This window comes from Falco cherrug, chromosome 5 (genome assembly GCF_023634085.1).
Source record: "Falco cherrug isolate bFalChe1 chromosome 5, bFalChe1.pri, whole genome shotgun sequence".
In the NCBI taxonomy this organism is placed as follows: Eukaryota; Metazoa; Chordata; class Aves; order Falconiformes; family Falconidae; genus Falco; species Falco cherrug.
Genome location: NC_073701.1, coordinates 21,599,788 through 21,625,864, shown reverse-complemented (window position 1 = coordinate 21,625,864; position 26,077 = coordinate 21,599,788). Strand labels below are relative to the sequence as shown.

Here is a 26,077-nt window from a genome sequence, read left to right as displayed (position 1 = left end):
TTTTCTACTGTGACATATGTTCACTATTAGTGGTTTTCAGACAAAAGGTCATGTCTCAGACAAGAGCACAGACATAGTGAGTTTGTAATTTATACATATTTGGAACTTTCAAATGGAGATTAGTGGCCAACCTCCTAAACACCCTCCCCCACCTCCATGTTTCCTGCACCCCTGTGGCACTGCTGAAGTGATTAGAACGGTGACCAGGGAAAGGCTGATTGTTCTTTCATAAAAGACAGTAAAAACAACACAGAAGGGGTTAGTAAGATGGATAACGGACCTATCTAGATTGCATGAAACAGTTTTTTCCTGTGACTCAAAAGTCACTCAAAATTTTGGAAACAAGATGCACAGACTGGACCATTTGAAGTACAGCATAGCTGGAAAGAAAGAAATGTCTTTGACTAGATCTCTCACATATCCCTTGTGCTTTATCTGTGTTTTCACTGTATCTTATGTCTGTCTTAGTTTGTCATGACTTCAGCTCAATTTTCTTAACTGTAGTACCTCAAAGCCCTAGCTTCAGTACAGCCTGTCTCTCTTCCCTCCATGCTAGGTTTTAAATGAGCAATGAACCAATATTGGTTGACTTGATTGGCAGTGGTATTGTGCTAATTGAGTAGTTTTAATTGAGTAAACTTCTATTTGGGGAAGTGCTATCTTAGTGTTCATCAAAATGATAGTAGAAGAGCCATAATGATAGTATTTTATGTTCATAAATTATTTACATTTATATCTCTTTACTACCTAAGGAGCTGTTGATTTCATACTATCCCAGACAGTCCTACTGGCAACTCGTTCATGAAGAAATGAAAGCCACGAAAGCCACTAGCAGGATACCGGGCCTAGTTTAGACACTGCTGAAAACCATTGCCGTTAGAGAGAATTACTTTTCAGGAGCAAAAGATCTCTCTCCTAGTGAAAAGATTCATGTGCTTTTGAAGAGGGGTAGTGCCGTCAACTCTGGCCATGACATTACACAGCAGCACTGAGGGCAGCAGCGCTGGCTTACCGACCACCCTTGCATTCTCCTTGACTTGAATACCCCTTGCAGAACACAAACAGTAATTTCAGCACCTCAGTACTACAGAATCTGTGGCCTTATAAATGCTCCACAGTCAAAATGCCTAACATAATCTGTGCAGAACTGTCACAACTATGTTTGAAATAAAGGCTTATTCCTTAAACTATAGCAGTAGGTCAGCTTTTGTAGATTAGGACATATACTCCAGATCAGCAAGACCAGGCGTCCTAAAGGGTGCAGGCATCATACAGTGAAGAGCACACACAGCCCTTTTCTAGAAATACATTCCTGAATTTTCATATGAGCTGTTTATTAGTGTAGGACAGTTCAACAAGTTCTTTGCGACTATAACAACACAAATATTTTGTCTTGTCCTACAGGTGTAAAAGCACTTCATGATATTTTTGCTGCCTTCTCAGGAATTTATTTTCTCCAGGTTTCTGCCACTATATGCCATGTCCTCACTGAAATGGTAAACTGTTTTTCCCCAGATGTTGATTTCTCAAGGATTCAAATTAACGCATGTACACCATGATCCAGCTCTTGGAATTCCTCTCTCATTCAGCACTTCAACTGGTGTGGTTATGTGAGGTTCTTACTCAGGCCCACATGTACTTTATGGAACCACATGCAGAGGATGAATAAAAGAACACATAAATACTTTGTCATTCCTTCAGCTGAGGCAGTTGTTATCCTGGTGAATTTGTGTGGAACTAAAATATGTGCTATTTACATATAACTTCTGTACCAGCTTCTGACATAGAGCAGGCCCGGACCACTGTAAGATAATGGCACTGATTCATAATGCGCTTAACCTGAACGGTCACTTTCATGTGTACCAACGTGCTTACTAATGTAAGACACCCTAAAAAAAGATATAGCTGATCTTTCTATAGGAAACATCAGCAAAAGAAATGTTCAGTGAAAACTGTCTTGTGGTAATTACAGTTCTTTGAATAAGAAATTATGTAACTTAGAAGATGACTTAAGTATTTTATAAACTATAAGATTACTTTTAAAATTGATAATCAGCTAGATACTCAGTTTTCAAAAGGGATTTTTGAATATGGTGTTCTACTGCTAGTATATTTCTTGCAGAAAATCTGAGAAAAACATGTCTGATTGATCTATATCCTATATAAAATGTCATGCATCAAGAAAATTCCACATGTACTGTCTAAGTGTTATATTGAAGGGATGAAGAGTTCTCTGTCATGATAGCCTGATTATGAGATATTATATATGAAATTACATTGAGGAAAGAAGATTCTTTTTTAATGCTTGAGATTCTGATCCCTCTATCATCTCTTTTATGTTAAAGAGCTTTGGGTTTTCAGGTCATTTCTGATAGGATCTCTAACCAAAAAATAAAATAAAATTACCTTTATTTGAGAGCCCTTTACACTGAAAAACAATTAAGTTTTGAGATCCATTTAATTTTTACTTGTTTTAAGCACCATCATAAACATCTGCCACCTGGCATAGAAATTGCTTCATATGGCAGGTGGGGAGATGAGATTTATTTAAAAGTTCTTTGTCTTTGATACTTTTCCCTGCTGTATTTTCCAGTGGAGTAATTTGAAACTGATGGCATTTAAATAACCATTTATTGCCATAATGGAAGAATACAGTTAAAAATACATAGAGTAATGCTGTCATTCCAAGATAAGAATACAGCAGTAGACATAACGGAGCAAACCATCTTCAGTGTAGTTTGGCCTCTGGCCATAACACTGGCCAACACTTTGATCATTGAGAAGAAAATAAAATACCTTCCGCCTCTTTTCTGCACATATATGTAAAGCATATATTGATTGATTTATTAACCTGGCCAAAAAAATGTTTTATTTTTCACTCCATAGATAGTGCTAGAAACATCAAATCTGGGAGCTGACTGTATTCAGTGTTTAACTCATCCACAAATTCAAAATGAGATCTGTGTCATTCTCTGAAAAGCACAATGTACACATGGAACCTCCTTCCCAAGAGTCGCAACCCGCTCTGTTCCATATGCTCCCTCCCTTACAGGCTTCTTGTGTATGTTTTTAATGCCACCAGAATTCCAAAGCAATTTATAAAGAAAGATGAAGCTTTTTCATTGAGAACTTGCAGCAGTGTTACACAGCAAGCATAAGAGATAGGGGGAGAAATTAAAGGGGAGACAAGATTTTCTGTTTATTTTTTCCCTACCTTGGATTCTTTCATGTAGCATTTTAGGGACAAAGAAAGAAAAGTATTTCCTATTGTCCTTCTCATGAGACTTTTGACCTCTGTAATGGAATCATCTCATAAGATCGTCTGTTCTTGCAAAATTTGAAACATCTTGAGCAAATGACCTCATCTGAACAGTTCAGCCTACAAAATTCTTGCCGACTCTATTAGGTCCGTATGAACTTAATGCAAAACTAAGATGATACAAATAGTTAGAGTCAAGGAAATTTACAAAAACCTCTGAGTGCACTATTAGTAGCTATAAAATCATCAATCATTGCTTTAAATGCAGCCATAACACTTGAATCTTGTGCCAGTAATTTTCAACAGCTGAGTATGACTGCAAAACAGTATTTTAGATCTGATTCATTTTGATTGCTCTTACATTCCGAGTGGTCCTAAAAGTCCTTCCGAGTATTGAGGGGAGGAGGGAGAGTGAAGAGACTGCTTTATGCATTGTAATCCTGTGACTGTTGAGTACCTTACTCATCCTTCCCCTGCTTTTTAATCAGGTTTTTTAAACTTCACTTTGTCTGTGCTAGTGCTCAATAAATATCTGCGTGACTCCATTCATTTGCTGACCCGAAATTTCTTGGAAACAGCAAAGCATAGGTAAATAACAGAAAATATTCTTGTACAGCAAATTGTAAAGTTGATGACATGAAAATTTTCAGCAACAAGCTGGCCTCTGTGTCAAAATGTCTCCAACTTCTCATTTTGAGTGTACATAACGTACTCATTGTGACAAATCCAGAGATCAAGATTTGCCAGAATTATTGGGAAAATCATTCCGAGCAATAAATATATCTGAGGAAAAGAGAAATGATATTTAAATGGAGGATTCATTTTATGTTCAGCTACCATAGTTTGTCCTATTTTATTCTTTTTCTTCCAAATCTTTGACAAAACCAAAACTGAAAGTAAACCATTGTCTTATATTATCATTAAAGTTTTTTGATTGCTTTTTCTTCTAACTTTATTTTTAACTTCTGAGAGAACTAGGCAGATATACTTGTTATGGCATTCAAATCAATTCCCCAGCATCTTTCTCAGAAATTTCAACAATATCCATTGTCTAAGGACTGCATTCATGGACCATCAGTATGTGAATGTAGATTTGTTTTGGCCAGCAACTGTCTGCTTGCCAAGCTTCATCTCCTCTTTACTTTCCCTTTAGAGTCAGAATGGAAATTTTCCACTACTAACAATCATTTTATATTGAACCATTGTCAGATTTAACCACTTCATAAATTTTTCATTTGAGTCATTAGTAAATATCAGGCAGACCAGGCAAAAGCCAAGTTTCATACTCATTTTGGAGAAAAGGTCCAGGTTTTTGTGTATAGGCTTTTGGACATTCAGGTTTAGTTCTCTGCTGTGCTGCTACTTGTAATGAGCATTAAAAATGTAGCATTAAGGCTACATTTGAAAATGTTCAAATTTAGCCACTACAATGGCAGTTAAGATGTTGGGCTAATTTTAAAAATTCCAATAAGCACTTATGGTCCACATCCCTCTGGCCCATATTGTCAGATGTATTTCAGTGTTTGGTTCCTTTTGATCTCAGTTTAACCTTTATATCTTGGTCCCTTACTTGCGTTTTGTTGCAAGGGTGTTGTAAGGCTGAAGCTAGATGAGGATTATTTGCTTTTTATTATAACGGACAGAACAAAATTATGGAACTAATTAATCCGTAGCACTGTGATTGTGAATATGGAATAATCAAGCCCAAGTACACTGAATTTTGCATAGATTCATTTTTAATATTCATTTTAGTATGACCTGTAGTCTTTCTCTCATTTCATTGACCAGACCATTATCATGTAAATTCTTGAACCATATTTTGTCTCACAATGTAACAGATGTAAATAACCAGAGATCAGAGGGCTTTGGTTCTTGCTATTAGAAAAACATCAAAACTTTTCCTTTTTTAAATGTAAGATTATCTTTTTTTTTGCTGCAGCAGCTTGAATTTTGCTAACATAAATGTTTCTGACAGCAGAAATGTCCATTCTTTTTGTTTTTCCCAACCAGGTAGAATTTTCTATATATTTTTGTGACTTTGTTGCATTACCCTCTATTATAGTAGTGCCTAGTTTACACATGGAAATATTAAGACACATAATTGCTAAAACAGTGTGGTTTATGTGGCATAATAATCTTGTGCATGTATAAAATAACTGTTAATAACCTTACGTAGAAGCACCTAATAATTTATTAGATATGTTATTAATGATTTATGAGATATTGGATCATATATATATATATTTAATTCTGAACTTGAAAGTTTGAGTCTGTTCTAAAAAAAACCAAAGTCTTTCAGCTGGTGTAAACTGTCATAGGTGTTTTTATTTCTGAGTAACCTCTATGTATGGCTCAAAATCCACATTTTGGTGCTTTCTGTTCAGCAGCAAGCTGGGGAACCCAGTGAAAGCATTTTGAAGGTGCTATGAGGATGATTGCCCACCTCTGTATTTATCCCTCCGCACTGAAACACTTAGTTCGCTCAGCAGCCACTCGGGCTTCCCCATACATGTGCCTCAACCTTAACCTCTGAGTTTAAGAAACCACAGGGGGTATGTCTTCTGAAGGTGAAGTTGCTAGCATTGGTGGTGGTCTTTATGTCATTTCCTCCTATCTTTTAGTCACTATAACATACCATAAGGTGGACCGCAGAGCTGGAAGAAAGATTAGTAGGGTAGAAAATAAACGAGCCAAGCAAACTTTGGAGAGCAGTTGATTGGAGAGGATATGACAACACATAAGAGGAAGAGGAAGAGAATGATGAAGTAGCATGAAAATACAATTTCTTCCATAGTGCAGATCATGTCTTGGTAGAGATATCAGTTATGATTTTCCACTGACATGAAGGGGTAGCTGATGTACACACTGTGACGGATTTTGCATGGAATTCTGATGATTTCTGCCCCTTGACGATATGGAATGTAATTTGGAGGGCCCATGAAATGGGCCTAATATCCTATTTGCTCTCCTTTTGTATAACAGCAGTCCTTTGGAGAGGAAGCCTGTGACTCTTGCCTTAATTGCTTTTTTAAATCTCTTTTCTGATGAAGTTCCTCAACAACTTTTGAAGGAGCTGGAATTAATCAGAAAAGGGTAAATCCTTCAGCCAAACCCACCCTGAAGCACTGCTATGGCAATGGTTGCTGGAACATTGTAGTGATTATTACAACCACACAACTGCTGTTTTATGGGCTCTGTTAACTGTCCTAAGCACAAGGCTGCCCTTCTATGACAATTTTTTCTCAGTCTACTTTAATTAGCTTAGCCCTTTATGTTTCACAGAACTTAAAAAACCCACAGCCATAATATAACTATTTTGTAGCAGTCTCCCTTCCATTTACTGTGTTCTGTTTTTGTTACCTATAAAAAATACTTTTTCACAATGTTATTTTTGATAGTAAGATACACAGTTGTGTTAAAGCTAGGTGTAGCTGAACAGTCAGAAATCTGAAATATGACTTGTTGAATTACATAATTAGGTAGCTGTAAATAAAGGGTAGTTCATTATTATAGTACTTCAACAACCTGCCAGCCTGGAGCACAAGAAAAGTTGACCCTGGAAAGTTCAGATTTGAAATAACAAGTAAACTGAAGAACTTACTTGATGGGAAGTTTCTAAATTAAAATTAAAAGTTTCTCTTAGGGACTCAGGAGAGTGAAACACAATCCTCCTCTAGATAATAAAAGTGTTGTTTTCTTTTTGTTAGGGGAATTTCTGACAAATTAATATTATTACTTTTTTCCAACCTACCCTCTATAATACTCATTTGTATGAAGAGTTACCTCTCCTCAGTTGTCCTCTGTGATGCCTAAGTAGCTTTGTGATTCATGTATCTTGTAACATAGGACAAATGTAGTTCCTCTCACTTCCAGCTACACCCTTGAGGACCATACCACCTATGGAAGGCCTGCTAAAGCACTTTGTTATGAAGACAGATGGTGTCAATTGTTCCTGTAAGACAAAAGATTAAAAGAAAATGTCTGTCTGTGTTAGATTACATTCCGGAGATCTGACCCAACTGTACATAGACAATCTCTGCAACAGGCATGTCAGAATGACTGTGACCCAAAATCATGTTATACTTCAGTAGCAGGACTCTCAAAGAGATACCTTTTGCAATGGAGCATTCATTCGACCAGATGGTTGGCCTGAATTTCCTTTGTTCCTCTTGGCTCTCTAGTGATATGCAGATTTCTATATTGCTTGATATTTTCTCACAGCTCTGCCTAGTATTTACATTCAGATAACTCTGATGAAGAAAATTAAAAAGCCAAACATAAAGAAGCTACAGAACACATTTGTCTCTGAAGAGTGTGTGTATGTGTGTGCATTAAAAATGGTATTATAGGTGCACTAAATAGGTATTAATCTTGTTTTACATTTCTTTCTTTTACCATTTTACATGAAAGCCGCCACAATTGGGTAAGAGTGAAAGGAACATAAGTACGATAAATGATGAAGTGCTCCTGGGAGTAAATATACCACTCAGAAAGAGCATTACTGATCAAGTGGTGCAGCCAGCTAGTGTACTCTCAGAACAAGCACCTCAAAAAGATTCTAGATTTGAAACACGGAAGTCTGGCATTTAGCTTGGCAAGTTTCTGGTTTAAGATGAAACTGCATCAGGGGATCACAGTAGCAAAATGAAACCTTGGAAGGGGCAGAGGCTTGATGTCTTGTATTAAATGACCAACAAGATCAAGGGGAAAAAGGAGAACTAAAAGCTGAATTTGCTACCTGGTACCTATTGACTGAGAGTCTGGGCAGTGAATAGGATTAGGGAAAGGCAAGGATAAAATCTGGCCTTCTTAGATTCATAATAGGTGTATAACTGTTGGTGTCTAGCAGACTGACTGAGGTGCTGTTTGTTACAGCTGTATTTCTGAAAGACACTTGTGAATGCCTTCGTGAAGTTTGGTAGCCCAGGTGCTGAAAGGACTTTGGTCTGGCACACTGAAGCGGGCAATATGCATTGCTTTTAAAGAAAGCAGCATATGTTCCGCTTATGAATTTCATCTGCCACCCACTCTTCAGGAGTGTAACACTGCCCACACATTTTGCCTGAATGACTTGGGAAATATATTTTTATTTCCAACCGTTACTCAAAGTTGGAACTATCTAAGCTATGATGGGTCAGGAAAATCATGCAGAAGAGCTTCTCTTTTTTTAAAAGGAGCATGACAAGTACTCCTGGCATGAATAAATTGTTCATAACTCTAGAATGTGTTTTGATTAAGTATTAGGGAAGTATTTGACAGTGTTTATCCAAAAGGCTTTGTAAGTTGCAAATATGACTGTGAATCCATCTAGCTTTTCAGAAAACATTTTAATGTCACCTGATGTTTATTCAACCTCACCTAATCTTGCGAATTAGTTGTTTCATAGCTCCAGGAATGATGGGTGTCCTTCCTTGTGTCTTATCTGGTCCTACTGTGTGACATGGAAAGAAACAGAACTGCAAGCAGTAATTGAGATGTGGTTGCACTGGGTCTAGATTATGATTTCTGTTTTAATCTGTATTCCTTTCTCAGTCATTCCTGGTGTTCAGTTTGCTTTTTTGACCATCATTGAGCGCAAAACTGACATTGCTAAGCAAACACAGTAGCTTCAAGATCTCCTTCTGTAATGGTAATAGGTGGTTCAGAACTTGTCATTGTAGTATACATAATTACTACTGTTTTCATTTTGTGAATTATTCTGTATTTATCAACTTTTAATTTCATCTACCATTTTATTGTGCAGTCATTTAGTATTGTGAAATCTTCCTACAATCAGTTTTAATTTTGACAGCTCCAGAGGTTTGAAATCATGAATCAGGCCTCAGGAAATAATTAGACTGCCTTTAAAATTATTTATCTAGATGCTCTTTACTGTCTTCTGTTTCAGGCAAACTTTTAAGCTTTTCTCTGAGGCAGCCAGGTCTAGAAACAACATTGCTCTTTAAATAAAAGTTTATATTCTCTAGTAAACTTTTGATTTGGGGATCTGGAGATTTAAGAAACATACTAAGTGTTCCAAGATTTGTGCAAGAAATTCAGGTATTGGCAACAGTGTTCAGATCGTCACTTCATGCCTCCATAGAGTTCAGGTGGCCAAATAGTAATGGGGAACACAACTGTATGTGAGAACATCACAGTGGCATTGTAAGTTACCATATCTCAGCTGAGCTGCTCTAATTGGACATGTGCACTTTGGAAGACTTCTGCCGAAGTATAGGCACATTAGAGAGACAGTTTATTTCCAAATGTGATCCAAAAATTAATCCCATGTGGACTGAGAGTCTTTCCCAGCCGCAAACCAAATGCCTTTTCCAGCACATCATCAGAGGGATATATAGAGCTCGGTGTCTGTAGAGGATGGTTTCACTCCTTAGATGCTTTTATACTTGCGGATTTTACTGATCAGAAAGTGATTGTTAGTGATTAATCAGTAGAAGAGAGGTAACCAAGTTGTTTTAGATTTGAACAGCTGGTTTACAAACATTGAATAATCTAGCTGCCCATATGTATAGGGACAAAAATGCCTTTGAACCTTCCCTGGTAATGAAGGGGTGTCTCTGCTAATTATATTGTTAAGGAAAGTATTTCTTTATTATTGTATTTTGTAACATCTCCCAAGGATATCCTAGTGCATTATAGCGCTAAGGAACTTGCGAGAGCAATACAGTTTGGTCATCTGTATTGTCAGACCGTCTTCCTCCCCTCTACTTAGACTTGCATTGCCTGACAGCTTGTCGTGAGTTAAATTTCTCTTAGCTCCATGGATGGGGCAGCTTTAAAGCTTCTTTTTACATTTCTGAAGTGAAACAAATTAGTCAGGAACCTTTGTAGATGGAGTAATAGTCTAATTTGTATAGACTTTTTGCACTGAAAAAATATTATATCCACTTTCCTTAGAATCAGGTATAAAGAGGGAATTTATACTAGGAACTAGATAATTTTGTGACAGTGTATAACTGGTTATATTTTGGACACTTAAAAGTAAACAAAAAACTAGATAAACTGTAATCATAAATTATTGTTAACTTCTTTTGTGTAGCGAAGTGAACAATAGAAGTGGCTTCTTTTTAATTTCAATATTTACTTGTGCAGTTTTCCTAAAGGAGGTTAAGACTAAACTGCTGTAATATATGAGCTGTAGGTCTAGGCACACGTAATAAAAAGCTTGTTCCTTCTGAACCTTTAATCATGAAAATCTTCTAAAATATTTCCTATTTAAATGAAGATTTGTTAAGTAGGAGCACTGGCATTTTCCAACATTGTCCCTTGCTTAAGTAAAGTTGAGAAAGTTGCTGCATGCTCAATTACTTCACATAGTATAGGCTTTTAGTAAGCAGGACCAAGATCTGGCAGCTTGTAGCTCTGTATTAGCTTAGTTTGTGTTATAGCCAATTGCCGTCTGACCTCTCCACACTGCAGAGGAAATGCGATGCCATCTGTATATCTCTTAGTCACATTAAATTATGTCATTTATATTACATTGGAATGCAGAGTTTACTTTATGCTTCGCAGCAAAATTAGCAAAAGTAATAAGATACAAGCAGAAGCACAAAGGTGAAAATTTGTGGGGTCTGTTTCTCTCCAGCTTGCTTTGATTCTGCCAGGTGTTGAATTTAGGGACAGAGGGAGGTTGTTTAAATCTATGGAGGTGCTAGCATGTGTAAATGTTTATAGCTCTTAAACACCCACGGATCTCGGGCAAGACTTCCATGTGTTTGATCATACAGGATCAAGTACTTACTACATTACACCCTTAGAAATATGAGCAGGAGGGGAGAAAAGCACATTGCATTTAGAAAATTGATATAAAATTGATAAAATATGCAAAGTATTAAACAAGTATGTTTATACATTAAGCAAACAACTTCATGTTAATACTACCTGGTAAACAAACATTAACAATTAAATACATCACTTTCTTTTTAACAGTTTCCATGACTGTGTCATGCTTATACTCTGTGAGTACAGCCCTGGAGATTTTTTTGCTGAAAGAAGCTAAAAGGAAGCAGGATTTCTTTCCGGGAGGCCTGTTCCAACTCCCATGGAAGGAGATAGAAAAACTGTTATGGATTTAAGTGGGGCTGGGTCCTACATGTAATTTTTCTGTCTTTAATTTCCACAACTAAACTACATTTCTCTTGAAATACACACCTATGGATCCACTGCCTGCTGCTCAAATAAAGAATTGCTCTGCCCAGAATATGAGTTACATTCCACATGGAATAGTTTCCAGAAGATACCACTTTTTTACTGTAGTTTTTTGTAAAATGGAAAGGCAATAAGGCTGTCAGTTATTTGGTAAAGCTCATGCAGGCTGAAACAAGATCCAGCTGCTCTTTGGACATTTATTGCTTCAGTCCTTTCCTGTTAAATGTCCACTGTCATTCTGGTTTTATGTGAAACCTTTCATTCAAAAATATGAACACAGACAAGAAGGACTCTTAAAACAAAACAGTTTTCTATGTGCTAGCTGATATAAAACTAGACTGTGGCTGGCTTGATAGGCTTAAATAAATTTTAGATGTTAATTTATGTCCAAAATATTTATAAATGGTAAAAATATATATGAATCTTTGACATAACTCATCCTATATTTTGTTTTATAAACATTCAGAAACTATTTGCAAGGAAACAGGATATGCACTGTCTGAGAAGCTTTCTACTCTTTCCATAAAAGGATCTGCTACATGCATGTTATACAGAGCTGTTGTATATCACTTTCCTCTTAAAAAAAATATGTATACATAGAAAGGCCAAGGATGAAATCCTTGAATCCTTGAATTCAACAGGAAAACTCTTATTGATTTAATTGGAGCAAAGATTTCACCTCAAATCCTCAGATGTTGAAAACTAGCATAACTTTATTGAAGATGATGAACTAAGCTGAAGGATGCTCTAGTTGCATTATAGATGAGGATCTGGCCCTCAGAATGCGTGTGTTTCTTAGGGTAAGAAAGCAGTCAAGAGGAAATATCTCACAAGACAAGTAAATGATTCAAATTTAGTTTGCAAGTTTAACCCTGGGCTAAAGAAGAGAGCAAAGCCTGTGCTGTAGTCCTCTGCTACCCATTTGTACAGGAGTGCTTGTCATTTTAAATGAATAAAATTAGGTAAACTTGTGTTCATGTCAGATTTATATCCTCATTTGCAAAACATTAACAAATAAAGTGAAAATGTATTTATACACATTATATAAGCTGATCCGAAATACTGATGTATGAACCCACAGTTTTATAGATTACACTTGTAAATCAATGTAAATTGCTTGGTCAGAATGTTCATGCCTTGCCATCATAGAAATTAGATACAGAAAAGACTGATTCATTTACCTAGTCCATCTCCCTGCCAGCGAAGAATTATTCCTGTTCATTGTAATCTCTTCTAGTGCATTGTCCAGTGTAATGCTGAAAGACTCAAAGATCAGGATTTTTATATTTCTCTATCAGATACAGATTTTATTTTTTTACATCTTGATAATTTAAACAGAGCAAAGTGGCAGCGTTTCAGGGCCTAATGTTTGCAGGTTCTGCGTTATAACATCCCCAAAGCACCTACACCATTAAAACCCAGGAAAGAGCAGCACAATTAGCACATAAAAATACAAGTAAAAATGTGAGCTGTGCAGTCAGCATACTTCCCTTCATCCACGCCTAGAGCGCCTCAGTGATGAAAAACCCTTTGCCGACGCTTTAAAAAATTGGCTTATTTCCATTTCAGAATATGAGAAGCAAGGAGTTTAATAAACATGGGCTAAAGTAAAGCAAAACCTGTAGTTATGAAATGGAGGTATTATTGTCTTGATTGAGGCTCTTAACATTAAGGGCATACTTGGTTAAGTTTTATCTCTCTCTCATTTGCACAGATTCCATTTCCTAGCTCGGTATGTATGGGAGACTATATATAGAGATCTGACACCCATCTCTATTTGGCTGTTGAATCTTGGCAACTGAGTCCATTAACCCCATAGCATCATGCACTTCTGGAGTCTACTTGAGAGGTGTGTGACATTAGAGGCAGCAGAGCTTACAGGTAAATGAGCAAAGTGTGAGGCAAACAAGTTCCCCAGCTGTTACTGGCACTGACTGAATGGAAGCTTTGTCCAGCCATCTATTTCTGCATGACAGGAAGTTTTCTTGTTACAGTGAGTGACTAGTACTTGCTGATATCATGAACTTATCACAAACTTATCCGTAATACGACAAGTGAAAGAGACAATAGTTAACTGGAAATATGTGTAGCTGGTTTATCATTTACTGATGAAACTATCCTTGCTGAGAAGGTTTGTGCCCATGTGATAAGTGTCCATCAAATTATAAAATGGGCCTATTTAAATCCCTGAACTAGAGCAAGAATGATAGAAGATCTTGTGACTAAGATGCAAGACTGAATCAAAAGATGCAGGCCCCCATACTGGTTCTGATGCAGCTTATTTGGATCTGATTAATGTTTCCAGAAGTATCCACTGATGCTTCTGGTGCCCAGTTAGGGGAAAAATTAGCCAGATTTTTCAGAAACTGTGGACATTCATTCTCCCTATTAATTTGCTGTGAATTTTTTTAATGTAATGCTCTTCTGAAGTTCTGGTTCTTTCAATATGTTTCAGGAACTGAGGTTCCCAAATAATTTATGTGATTCTGAAAATTATGTGCTTAATCTTTACATCTTGCCTCCTCATTATCTCCAAATTGATATAATGCTTTCCTTAAAGGAATGTGATGAGGCTGACATAATTCAAGATGGTAAATTGTGTTGAAATCTTTAGATGGAGAGAGAAAAATACCAACTCTTAATTCTCTGTTTTTTTCATTTTTCTTCTGTATATCTTCATATTTTGTCTACTTTTGAACTGATTTTAGCTCTCTGGCTTGGGAGTATTCGTCTTCTGAGAATTAAGTCATTTAGTACAACAAAATGAGCTTAGTAATGCACACTATTCTTTGATGGAAGGCTACTCTACTTTGATCACCAATACATCATCATTCATTACAGTGCTTCATATCTGATTCTCTTTTCCTTTCCAGGGGCACAAATCAGGAATAAAGTCAATGAAGTCTGTGGAATTAAACTGGCGTAAGTGACTATATTCAGGCTTTCCTTCTATTCAGACCTCCTTACTCTGACGTGTAAATTGACTACCTTTTTACAATAGAAGGCATTTAGGAGTAAATTTCCAGTGTGCTGTATGATCATTAGATTGGTATGTAATTCATGTGTGCCATTTTGAAAATGCCAGTGCCCCTTTGAAAGGGTATGAAGGAAAAATGGTTGCTTCTATAATGTTACTTAAAAGGCTTCTGTTTATCAAAACCTCATTGTGTCATGAAGGTACTGTTCGTGCCTACTGTAGAAAAAGCACACTTGTCTTTGTGACTGCTCTATGGAACAACTCTTGAATAATGGAAACTTACTTTGTACATATAAGAGGGATATATAATCCTCCTCCTGCCCCTTGGAAAAACTAGAAAATTTGGCTTTGCTATTTCTGAATTTAATCTTAATCTTCAGAGCATTAAAACTCTCCAGTGGGGCCAGTGGTTGAACTGAGCTACTGAATATTGCCTGCAGAAATTTATTACAAGAATGAATAATATAGTCTTTTCTCCATGCCATTTTAACCTGTTGTGTACCATTACGACGGAAATTCGAGGTTGGAGAATGAGGGCTGTCACTTACCTGCCTGCAGATACCATTTTCACTTTGGGTGCAACAAAATAATACGTGATCATAGTTCTGCACTCTCTTTTGAATTTTTCCTTCTTCTGAATCAAAAAATATTCCTGATGCAGAAATGGCTGCAGTTCAGCTAGCAGCGAGACTACATGTTTCGTGTTTTCAAATACAAAAATAATTGCTCTGGTTGTTAACAGAATTGATTTCATTACATGGAATTGTACTCCTTAGGCAAGGTCTCAGGGACTTTTCTGCCCAAATGGGAGTTTCAATAAAGTGCTGGCTGATCCTTGTGCAAGGCTGAAGTTTACTGTTCTTGGTAATGAATCATTCTTCACCAGTGTCTCTGATATACCGAACTATCAAAATGGAAAAGCATTTAAAATATACCATCATTTTATATTTGTAGAATTGCAGACTCAGAGGCCTCTAGGCCTGTTAGCTCAATACAGACAATAAATTGTAAACCAAAACAAGAAGCCCACAGAAGACATGAAAAAAATCCTGAAACAGTGTAACTACCACCACCTTCCAATATGTACACATACCTACTGCATATGCATCCTCCTAGAGATGTTCCTGTATGTAAAACACCAGAAAGACAAGCCCTCAAAAAAATGGAAAACCTAAAGCGTCCTGAAGGATGCCAGAAACTGTAAAGCTATAATTCTACCTCCTAAAGACAAGGAGGATTTCTGCTGTTTACACCAATAACTCCAAAGTTTTTATCTGTGGAGAGGTATATATTTAAGTTTTAAAATTTGTTGTATTTAATTGTAGTGTAGAGATAAGAGTTCCAAACTGCTTGGCTTCTCGAACCATATTTAATCAGTGGTTTTAAAATATTGATGATATGTGTATCCCTAAGACTTATCTGATGTAACTGTAGGTTCTTGTACAAAGACCGATAACCTGGTGGGATTAGGCATGCTTTGTTAGTACATAGAATTCCAGGGTCTCAATCACATGTTGAAAATTGCTAATTAGTAATTTTGTTCTCAGTTGCCATATCAACAATTATCTTTTAGGGTGTTCACATTAACTTCTTCAGTGGCGTGCAGGTTCATTGAAGCAGATTCATATGCCGTCAGTGAGATACCTGCATGATGTGTATATACTTCTCCAGTTCTAGTTGCTGTGGGCTTGATTTAACTATTCCTTGACTCTCACCGAGTTCATGAAACAAGTCCTGCTGCTTTCAAGCCATGTGCAGATGCAGTCAAAAGATTTAGGTAGGAGGAGACATAATTCCTCTTCCCAGTAGCACGCTCCCAGGCTGTTACATTACTAACTGACTACTATTCAGGTCTTAATCACAGCAGAAGAGTATGTTTATGCTACCAGTTTAAGTAACATTGTTTCACTCTAAATCTGTTCCCCTGATTATCCACATCATGTACTTGTCCTGGTTTTGGCTGGGATAGAGTTAATTTTCTTCTTAGTAGTTTGGTGCAGTGCTGTGTTTTGGATTTGGTGTGAGAACCATGTTGCCAGCACACGGATGGTTTTGGTTGTTGCTGGGTGAAGTCAAGGACTTTTTAGTTTCTCAGGCCCTGCGAGGGAGAGGGCTGGAGGGGCAGGGGACATCGAGAGGGGACAGAGCCAGGACAGGTGACCCAAACTAGCCAAACGGATATTCCATACTATATGATGTCAGGCTGAGTATATAAGATGAGGGAAGAATAAGGAAGAGGGGAACATTCAGAGTGATATTTGTCTTCCCAAGTAACCACTGTTCATGACAGAGCCCTGCTTTCCTGGAGAAGGCTGAACACCTGCCTACAGATGGAAAGTACTGAATGAATTCCTTGTTTTTCTTTGCTTGCATGCATGGCTTTTACTGTCTTTATCTCAACCGTGAGTTTTCTCACTTCTACTCTTCTGATCCTCTAGCCCATCCCATGGTGGGGGGAGTGAGTGAGAAGCTGCGTGGTGCTTAGTTGCTGGTCAGGGTTAAACCATGACGTACATCTTAGATTGCTCCTGAGATACCCTCTAGATCAACTAGATTTCTCTTGATGGAAAATCTGGGAATAGATTGGCAGTTCTGATAATTTAAGGATTAAGCCAATACACAGTATGAATGTGATGGCACCAAATCTTTACTCCCTTTACCCAGCTTAGTCTTTCAGTAGTGTCCCCTGAAACCATCTCACACCCTTTTATCACAAGGGCTCTTTACTTCAGGGCAGTGACTCTTTAGGACTGTGCTGTCCAAGCACAGGGATATTGGATTGAAAAAGAGCTTTCTCATTGTTATGGTCATTTTATGGCCATTTTAGAAATATTTCTAAAGGGCCCCCAGCCAAAAGGAAGGCCACATGGAGCCGGAAGGTTTGGGCCCTTGTGACAGTGTGTAGACAGGGGAAGAGAGTATTTACAGCTGCAGAAATTTCCCTGAACATCTGTAGGGATGCATGCTGAGAAGTTGGAGTACAATCTTGTATGCTGCTAGAAATAAGAATAAATGAAAGCAGCTTAGATAAAGGACCATGGTGGGAATATGAAGGCTGTGACCATGTGGCAAACAATGTGTGGACAACTGTTGAGCACAGCACAAATAGTCTGCTATAGAGACCTGAAAGTGAATAAGTGCAAAAATATTTGTGGTAAATATTTAGCCAGAGATCCCTTCAAATGTACATGTGGGCAGAGCACTGTAAATGGCACTAGCCATGAACAGTGTGTGGCCACACCGTGCTGTCTGGCCAGAGGAATGGGACTGCTCCCTGCAGCAGGTCATGAGGGCATCAGAGATATAGCAAGCAACTGCAGCAGCTCTCCACCCCTGTGGTGTCATACCCAGGGCTGCATCACCATTGCTCCCTTCCTTGTCTGCATGCACCTTTCCATCCCTCAGCTGGCAGCCAGTGTGATGTGGGAAAAGGTTTCTGCTTCCTCTTGTTGCAGGTTATCTGGATCAGATTTCTGACCAGGCAGCCCATATTGGGCTGTGAAATTCCATTTGTCACAGATCTTCGGGCTATGTGTGAAAGCCAAGTTCTGTGGAGGGGTGCGTGTGCCCCCCATAGCTGCCCACCAGGAGCCAGCAGCAGCTGACACTGCTTGAACTCAGCGGCATTCAATTTCTGTTTGGAAATCTGGAAGCTCAGCCTTGGTGTTGAGCCTCCAGAGTGTTTTGCTGTGCCCTTACCCACTTTTACCCCACTGATAAAACCTTTGCCCATCAACAGCAATGGGGCTGAGTAGAAGGGAAAGGGGAAACTATGACACAGATCTCAGTAATCTGCCTGTCATCCAAGGTACAGATCCCATCAGTTCAGTGACCCTGAGAGGATGATCAAGTGTATTCACAGTGGCTGGTAAATAAATAAGTGTTTCATGGTAGAAAGATACATTTCATAGTGACCTAGGGGTATATGTAGAGAGTGCTGACTAATGCATTTATCTGATAATTTCTCTCATGATTTGTTGAAATAAAACCATGAAGTCATACCTTCTGAATGCCTTCTTTACTGCCAAGGCCATCCCTCAGGTTTCTCAGACCCTGGGGGCAAGAGAGAAAGTCTGGAGAAAGGAAGACTTTGCCTTGGTTGAAGACGATTGCATTAGAGATCATTAAAGCAAACATGACACCCACAGATCCTCCCTCTCTGCCCTGGTGAGGCCACATCTGGAGCGCTGTGTCCAGTTCTGGGCTCCCCAGTTCAAGAGAGACAGGGAACAACTGGGCAGGGTCCATCTGAGGGCTACCAAGATGATGAGGGGACTGGAGCATCTCCCTTATGAGGAACAGCTGACAGAGCTGGGCCTGTGTAGCCAGGAGAAGACTGAGAGGGGATCTTACCAGTGCATACAAATATCTTAAGGGCGGATGTCAAGAGGATGGAGTCAGAATCTTTTCAGTGGTGCCCAGCGGCAGGACAAGGGGCAACAGGCACAAACTGCAACATGGGAAGTTCCATCTGAATATGAGGAAAAAGATCTTTACCTTGAGGCTGACAGATCACTGGAACAGGCTGCCCAGAGAAGCTGTGGAGCTTCCTTCTCTGGAGACTTTCAAAACCCACCCGGATGTGATTCTGTGCAACCTGCTCTAAGAGACCCTGCTCTAGCAGGGGGTTGGACTGGCTCATCTCCAGAGGTGCCTTCTAACCCCGACCGTTCTGTGATTCTGTGAGACTTTATGGAGGATTAAGTTAAAAAAGAGGAGTTAAAAGTTTATTCCCTGTGCAAGTAGAAGAGCATGAGGAAATGTCTGCAAATCAAATCGGAACACAGAGAATCCACATTCTGGAGTTTGGTTTACATGGTTGTAGAAAAATCGCTGATTTCAGTTTGTAAGATTGTCCTGAAATATAGTGGCTGTTTGTGTCTTCTTCTAATATTTTGTTGAAGCTTTGCTTTAACTTTTATGGCCAGTAGCAAAAAGAGTCCTTGTGTCAGAAAATAAATTTGATCTTCTTTCTTTTTAGATACTCTTCTACTTTAGCAATTTTGTACTGCAGCTGAATGTAGAAAGTCTCAGAAACTGCAGATTCTTTCATTTCACTGTTTGAAAAGATATGTCAAATTCATTGGTAAGAATAAGAATTATACAGAGAACACTTTTTGCTTTCCATTTACTTTTTCAGATTGATGCCTTTCCACTCTGCTGTGTCTCAGGTCACTTTAAAAATGGCCTTAATATTTGTAGCAAAGGATAGAAAACATCAATTTTTCCCTGATAAAAGGAATTAATATGTGGACTCTATGATACATAAAATAAAGTTTCTTTAAAAATAGCTTAATGCACCTTTTTTACCAGCAACCAATATGTTTGTTTTCCTACCCCTTTTTCCAAACATAATTTTAACATGCTTATGATTAAATCTTTAAGGGGTGGGAAATAACCACTCAGTAACCTTCCTTCATTGGTGTTCAATAGTGAATACAGCTTAGAAAATAAAATGGTATTTGGGGGTTACATCAGTCCTTTTAAACATTTGCAGTGGAGAAGGAACAGGTTGGAACATATATGGCCTAAATTATGTCACAGACCACTGCTACTTTTATTGGGTTTCTTTTTTTTGGTTTTTTTTTTTTTTTTTATATAGCAATTTTTTAGAGGCACTGGTCAAGCTCTGTTCTAGACAGGACTTAACTGTGCAGCTGCTTGGAATTTCCCACCAAAATTTTTCTGATTAAGAAGAACATTCTCAACAATATTAATGTCACAAAAAGAAGTAGCTTCCCAGATAAAATACTCCTGATTTTCTGAACATGTGAAAATAGATTTGTATTTTTCTTGGGCTTTTTTCAGTCATGCACTGAAAGATTCAAGGCGGCAACTGAAATACTACAATTCAAAATGGTGCCACTGAACATCAAAGGAACTGTCCTTTACGTGTCTTGAGGTCTTATTCTCATGTGTGAGTATGTTGCCATTCAAGTTGTTTCTCTGCAGCCCAACTGATTTTACTGTTGTCTTGCTGGTTACCCACAAGCTGGCGGGATTTCCCAGTTTAGAGGTGGTAGAATTGGTACTGGATGTGTCAGAGCTACTGTACATGTGCACAGCAGCTAATTTGCACATTGCGCAGTAACCCTAGCATGGCCTGGACCCATCGCACCTGCTGTGCGTGCACCACAGATCTGTGGGTATGTGTTAATCATTACCAGAAGTAGCCAAGTCTATTTTTCTATGGAAATTTTCAAAAGAAATGGGGAAAATTAATTTGTTTTCAGAATAACTTTAATGAAGAAAACAATGAATCAACTTAATTTCTGACCTAGGCTGGTGCACACTTTTTCAAAAGGATCCTTTCCTATGATATTCCGGAGTATAAGAATAACATTTTGAATGAGTGCATTAACATTTGTGCAGTACAAACCAGTTCTAGTCATAGTGTACAAGTCTCAGTACTTGTCAGTAGTATCATAGCTACATTGTGAGGAAAAACCTTTGGACGATAAAGTCCTTGAACTAGAACTAGGTTCAAAGTGCAGATTTCACATCCAAATTTCACTCCTGGTAGAGTATGCAGGACCTCTGGTTGATTAGTTTTGTTAGAAATAGGAGCCAGGTGCAATACCTTTCTGTTTGTACTTCAGATGACATTAATGCAGCAACAGGAGTGACCGAATTTCTCAGTGCAGACAAGTCCCCAAGTTATACATTTTTTTAATGGGATACTTTCATTAGTGCTTTAGCTGATATTACTCATAAACCAACCCTTGCACTACCAGGTTTAATCATTGTCTCGAGGCAGAAGCTTATTAGTGCAAGGTCATTCTATGCTTTTTTATTTCATGTTTTCCCTTAGAGAAAGTGAGCGATGTCTCCAGAAAAATCACCTACCTCCTGCCTGGCATATCACCATCCACAGACTTGCTGCCAGCATAGATGTGATGCCTCTTGGACAAACTTCATGTTGCACCAAAACAGAGAGTTTACAGTAGAAGACAGATAATAAGATCAAGTCCTGAAACTTGTATGTGGGCTTATGTAAGCTGTTTAAAGAAATATGATAAAACTTCTATTTAAAAAAGTGAACTGTTTTCCTTGAAAATATTAGATCTCTCATTGTGAATTAAGTGCTTTTGAAATGCTGGATTGATAACTCTGGAGATCAAAGTCTTACACCTGGCTAAGCTACTTACATGTCCCCGTGGCCTTGGAGCACCCCACAGTCTAGCCCTCAGGGGTGGGGAAGTGTTCTGATTCCTTTGCTGCTGTTAAAGGAATTGAGGTGCAAAAAGACAAAGCGATATATTTAAGCTCACATTAGAAGTCTGTGCTGAAGTAGGGATTTCAGACCAGGCATCTGATCTCCTTAGGTAGCAATCCAAATGGGAACTGTCACCTCTCTCCTACAGAAAAAGCAATGACAGCCAGAAAGCCTCTGATCAAAAAGCACAGGAGTTTTCCCTGTTCAATCAAGTCCCTGGCCCTTCAGGAGAAAAACAATGAAAAAACAGAATGAAGAGGGAATAGTTAGAGGTGGCTGACACCAGTGTGTTAGCAACTGGACTGTGGTCTAAGCAGCTTGTTATAGAATAGTAAATAATGAAACTTGGCTTAATTTTTTTGTTATTCTTTGCCATGTAGTCTTTGCCAAACTATTACTTGTTTTAGAGTGTATTTCTAATAGAATTTGAAATAGCTTGAAAATTAGGAGAAAATTTCTGCTGCATCACTGTTCTCACAGATTATGATGGGAGTGGTTTAGAGCAAAATACGCCAATTGAATAGAAACATTATTCCTCCTGGAATTACCATTTTCCCTTTTCCTCCTGCCTCCCTCTCCAGGCTCCTCAGCAACACATAGAGGGGGTTTCTGGGCTTCTTCCCTCTTTGGTGACTTACTGGACAAGGAATTGAGAAGCCAAGATTTCCCAGATGTCTATGTTCAATGCTTCCTCTTTTTTAACTCCTGCAGAATCATGCAGAATATACTAGGAGGAATCCAGATTCAGAATCTGTGTGACAAATCAAAGATTTCTGCACAATACAAATTGTAGTTCTTTGATCTGAAGTACTGATACTGCTTTGTTCTTTTACATCAGTAGGAAATTCAGCCCATTTTCCCCTATTCTGTGCATACTCCTTAACCCCCCCAATAATAACTAATATTTTAAAAATCAAGCATAATTAATCTATCATATTTATAGCCATGTAAATTAAAGAGGTCTCAACTAATAATGTGAATCACATAATTTAAAATAAATAAATAAAAGTGGTATAGGCAGAAAAGCAGCCAACCATATGGTTTCACCATATGCTGAAGCATACTTACTGTCCCTTATATCCTGTATTCCCTGTGAAAACTATGTATACATATTCACTGATAAAAAAAAAAGAAAAAAGAAAAAAACCCTACTTGAAAGAACTTCAAAGCTACAAGATCAAGTGCTCTGTATTTGGACTCTGTGAAAATTCATGCAGTCATAATTTGTCTAATAGATGGATATTGCAAAGATATGTTTTTTATGGGCTTGATCACAACAGTTTTTGCCTGGAAGCTCTCCCTCATTCACTGGAGGTGATGTATGGTTGTCACTGAATGAGTATGAATATTCACATGAAGGCATTGATCCATACCCTAAAGACAGGTGTCACACACCAGCTCCTCTTTTATTCAATGGGGAAGTAGTTCTGGATTGCTTAGTGTCTGTACCTGATACCCTTTAGATGAGTTGAGGGCTATGTGTATTTCCAAGAGATACATCAGTTACTATCATGGCTTTAAGGTCTGGACTCAACTTTTGCTGCATTATTGATGGAAAGGAAACAGAGGTACCAAGCAGTGTTCACCTACCAGTAGGATTCACTGAAAAAATTCAAAACATTATTTCATTGAAAAACAGATTTTTATTGAAAATATTAATCACATTTCTTTTCACTGTAGTGAAAAATATTCTTTCAATTCAATTTTCCACTAGGAAGCCTTGAAGTAAGCTTTTCATCCCAGCTGTGGTAAAAGTTCTCTGCCTTTGCACAACTACCATATAGTTTTTAGGATGAACCACTGTATGCTGACCTCTTCAGCTAGAGGGGATCTTCATAATGCACTGCATTATTTTTTGTCTATACTTAAATAATCTGGGTTGTCCTTTGTTTTGAGACTTTTTCCCATTCTGAGAGAAAAATATGTTCTGGAATAGCAAAATACTGTAGAGGATGGTAAATCCATTTTCAATTAGCTCTGTTTAGAAGGGTGTCCGTAAGGCCCCATAGGAATCTTAGTCTTCTGAAGGATTTTGTTTGACTATTTTGTTAGACTACTCTGGAGTCCCTGCCAGGTTATATATAGTAGCAGTCTTGATACTGGCAGCACAAAAGTCAGCTCTTTGCTGGAGCCCACCCAACCACAGGGTGCTGCCGCTGGTACTGAAGCTTTGGCATGTCTGCTGCAGTGGTCGGTGCTCTGAGTGGTGTGGCTGAGGCCAGTAGATGGGCTGAGTCCCTAACCCAGCAAAAGCTGCGAGCTGCCACCTCTCCTGGAGGCAAAAGCTTGGGAGGTCACCAAACTTTACCCTCCCTTGTGATCTCAATGCTGGTAATGACTGCAGTCCACGTATGTTTTATTTCTATAACCTTTCCATCAGAGAAGTGATCCTGATCCTCTATTTCTCATACATTTACCTGTTTCCTTATCATAATTCACTGAGGCAGGGCTCAGAAAGTCTGTGTGGGTCAGTTAAAAAGTAGATACTGCTCATCATTGAAAAAAATGAAAAGAGTGGGAAGGAGCAGAAATTTGTTGCGTCTTAAAATAAACATAATGGAATTGGAATTTGAACAGATGAATTATGTTTTTATGTTCTTATCTTCTGTGTATCCATAACATTCCCAGGAGGCTTCACATCAACATTTTGAAATCTTTTTGATAAATGCATTCACTTTCTTATAAAAATTGACTTGTGTTTGGATTTTTCATCTTATACTCCAATTAGCATTTGAACCCAAAGCTTTAAGCACATGATACAGTGATGTCTTGAGTGCATATATTTAATGTAAATGTTTCAGATCATTACTACCACAGCTACCAAGTGCTGTTTTATTTCTGGGGAGTTTCAGAGCTGATTATACCTTGAAAATGTATTTTTTCTATAATCTATTTTCTCTATGTCTTTTTAGAAGTATAGAAAACAATTAAGATTATGTCAGTGCTAAAGATACCAAAGTCTTAGGTTGAAACCTAAAGTGGGACCTATCTTTCAAAGAGGAACAGGTCAAAGGAGTTAATGGCTAATGTGTGACTTAGAGCTAATTTCAATGAAAGAATATGGAGTGATGCTGCTATTATTTCCTGATTTTTTTCACATTCTCCTTTTTTCTGATCTTGCCTTATGGAGAACATAAACATTTTTTATTAGGAAGACAAACGGAAAAGAAAATAAACCAAGAGGTGACATCTCCAAACTGGTAACTGTACGTGATATAAACATATACATATATAGCAGTGACTTCTTCAAAAAAGGACAACCCACATGCAGAATACTCAGTATTCTAAACACAAAGTTGTAGGATATTTTCTTATTTGTCCCTACTATACTAAATAAAATGGCTGCTACCGTTTCTGCCTCTAGCAATGTCAAGAATATAGTGAACTTAAAAGACGGACATTGTTCAAAGCAGATGAGATCAGGCCCCTGTGTAACAGACAGAAAATCTGGAAGTTTGTCATGTCCCTTCAGACAGAAGTTGGCCACAATGAGAGACAATGTAGTCAATTTTGGGCTCTGGTGTAGCTCTCTTTGTGCTGGCTCAGCTGCTGGAAAGGAGCCACGGGGTTAGATTGATCACCCCGTGTGGAATACACCTCACAAGAAGGATGTAGCATATGTTTGGCATGATGACCCCACACTATTCCCTTGATTGGGACAGAGGGAGAAGGCATAGCACTCCACTATTCTGGCTGATCGCAAGCCATTCAAAGCCACAGTAAATTAGAGAAGCCTTTCTGAGGTGTATTAATTTATACCAGAATGGGGAAAGACATAGACCTAGCATCCAGGAGGTATAAAAAATTATTTTTTCTGCTCCCTCTTCCTTAATCCTAGGCTGCCTTTTGTGACAATTGAAAGCACTACAGGAGTCACAATGGCTAAGCCATTTTATTGGTATGAGACTCTGCAAGATGAGGAAAATCATGACTGTCCAGTTAGGTTCAGAGGACAGCAGACTTCAACTGTATTATGCTTTCAAACTCCCTGTGAAGCTACAGATGATTTCCTCTGACTGAGCAGTCCCCTCTGTGAAAAGGACAGAACTACCTGCTTGAGATCTTTGGTTGAAAAGCACATATGTCAGTCGTACATTGCTGTTTCCTTCTGTCACTCACTACCCAAGATTTGCTTTGCATGTAGAATTCAAGCAGCTCCTTGTTTTGCAAAGGACATGGCTGAGAGGAAGGAGTTAGCAATGGATTAGGATTTAGGAGAACTTTGCTTTGCCACAGGCTTGCTGTGGGACTTCCAGATTGTTATCTCTTTGTGTTTCAGTTCCCCATATGTAAACTAAAGATAATAATCCTCCTCTTGGCTTGATATTTGTCCTATTTATTTAGTTTATAAACTTCCTGGGGGCAGTGATCATCTTTAGTATGTATAACACCTACCGGAGAGAAGCTCAGATAGCATTTAGGGCCTCTATGTACTGCTGTAAAATATCTATTAAATAATTATGTTATGTCAGGCATT

The 26,077-nt window shown here is 38.2% G+C and overlaps 1 protein-coding gene across 4 annotated transcripts in view; it reads left to right on the top strand.

Annotated features, from left to right (window-relative positions):
* The window catches only part of MGST1 (microsomal glutathione S-transferase 1), a 57,960-nt gene extending 33,668 nt beyond the window's left edge, over positions 1–24,292 (top strand). The window contains exons 4-8 of one of the 4 annotated variants that reach the window (XR_008732491.1): positions 13,122–13,256; positions 14,281–14,329; positions 19,366–19,470; positions 20,193–20,301; positions 21,196–24,292. The gene's annotated coding sequence lies outside the window, so the exon portion shown is untranslated. Of the gene's footprint in view, positions 1–13,121; positions 13,289–14,280; positions 14,330–18,413; positions 19,471–20,192; positions 20,302–21,195 lie in introns of all 4 variants that reach the window. The other 3 variants (XR_008732490.1, XR_008732489.1, XR_008732488.1) reach the window with 3 other exon arrangements.
* The last annotated feature ends 1,785 nt before the right edge of the window (positions 24,293–26,077 follow it).